Raw genomic sequence first — 1,834 nt, forward strand, 5'->3', positions numbered from 1 at the left:
ACAGGGAGCGCGAGAGAGAGACAGCGCACGAGAAGGGATGCCTCTGGCTCTCCCTCTTTGTCTCCAGTAGAGGCATCCCTTCTCATTTTCTCTCTGGATCAGTGGCATCACCTCTTGCTGTGTATCTAGACCAGAGGTGATTCCTGTGGTCAAGAGAGAGAGCAGAAGAGCCAGGAGCGAGAGAGAGAAAAAGGCAGGAGATGGTGGGGGCATTTAGTCCAGAGTGCAAAAGGGGATGTCTCTGCTCTAGAGAGTGAGAGGGGCTGCCTCTAGTCTACAGAAGGATAGTGAGAGAGAATGACTGTCCTCTCTCTTTGTCTGGAGAACAAGAAGCAATGCTTCTGGTCCACAGAGAGATGGAGAGAGAGTTAATGTCTCTGGTGCAGGGTGAGAGAGCATGTGAGTTGGAACATTTCTGTTCCAGAGAAAATGGAAGAGAGAGGCAGGAAGACACTGGTCTAGGCAGAGAGGGTGAGAGAAAGTGGATCCCTCTGATCCAGAGAGTGAGAAAGGGGGGCGGGGTTGTGGGGAATCCATTTGGTCCAGAGAGAGTGCGCGGAAGGGGAGGATACAGGAGCACAGGAGAGAGACAGGATGCCTCTGGTCCAGGCAGGGAGGGTGAGGGAGAGGATCCCTCTGGTCCAAAGAGATTAGGTGCTCTCTGTTCTAGAGAGAGAGAGACAGACAGACAGAGAAAGGATTCCTAATATCCAAAGGGAGCGCGAGAATGGATGCCTTTGATCCAGAGAGAATACGTGGAAGGGGATGCTCTTGAAACCCAGAGAGAGATAGAGAGGCAGGAGGCCTCTGATCCAGGCAAGGGGGCTGGGTGGAGATGGAGGGGAGAGAAAAGATCCTTCTGGTCCAGAGAGGGAGAAAGCACGCCAGGGGCTCTCTGATAGAGAGAGAGTGAGAGTGGCAGGACACCACTCATCCAGGGAGAGGCAGGAAGTGATTGAGGTGTCTGGTCCAGAGAGAGACAGAGTGAGAGTGGATGCTTCTGGTCCAGAGAGAAGGAGCAGAGAAGCAGGAGGCCTCTGATCTAGAGAGGGAGACGGGCAGGAGGGGGTGCTTCATGTCTAGACTCTTGTCCAGACAGACAGAGAGAGAGAGAGAGAAAACGAGAGGGGACTGGGATGCGGAGCCTTTGCATAGCTAAGGTTCTTATTGTCGGCAAAGTTTATTTGGAATGAGGAATGACATTGGAGTTAAGAGCAATTACTGATGCCCAGGAAATGGAGAGAAATTTAACAAGAACTGAAAATTGCTCATGTGCCAATTGCACTAAGCAGGATGGTATGAAAGTAGAAATTTAAGAATCTCTATTCAATCACATAGCTTGTGACAGCAGACCTACAGCTTTAATGCTGTTTGTTTAAACTTCACAGTTTAAGCATAAGTAGTGTTGGACTGCTATCAGTGAGTTGGAATGTAGTAATCCAGTAGAGAGTTTAGCTGACACTTACTGTGCATTGAACATAGAACATAGAACATAGAACATTACAGCGCAGTACAGGCCCTTCGGCCCTCGATGTTGCGCCGACCTGTGAAACCAATCTGAAGCCCATCTAACCTAAACTATTCCATTATCATCCATATGTTTATCCAATGACCATTTAAATGCCCTTAAAGTGGGCGAGTCTACTATTTTTGCAGGCAGGGCATTCCACGCCCTTACTACTCTCTGAGTAAAGAACATACCTCTGACGTCTGTCCTATATCTATCACCCCTCAATTTAAAGCTATGTCCCCTCGTGCTAGCCATCACCATCCGAGGAAAAAGGCTCCCACTGTCCACCCTATCTAATCCTCTGATCATCTTGTATGTCTCTAT

At 49.1% G+C, this 1,834-nt stretch overlaps 1 protein-coding gene across 2 annotated transcripts in view; it reads left to right on the forward strand.

Annotated features, from left to right (window-relative positions):
- bod1 (biorientation of chromosomes in cell division 1) overlaps positions 1-1,834 on the forward strand; it is a 31,487-nt gene that overhangs the window by 1,064 nt on the left and 28,589 nt on the right. The gene's annotated exons all lie outside the window — the stretch shown is intronic.

Source organism: Rhincodon typus, chromosome 12 (genome assembly GCF_021869965.1).
Source record: "Rhincodon typus isolate 14 chromosome 12, sRhiTyp1.1, whole genome shotgun sequence".
NCBI classification, from domain to species: domain Eukaryota; kingdom Metazoa; phylum Chordata; class Chondrichthyes; order Orectolobiformes; family Rhincodontidae; genus Rhincodon; species Rhincodon typus.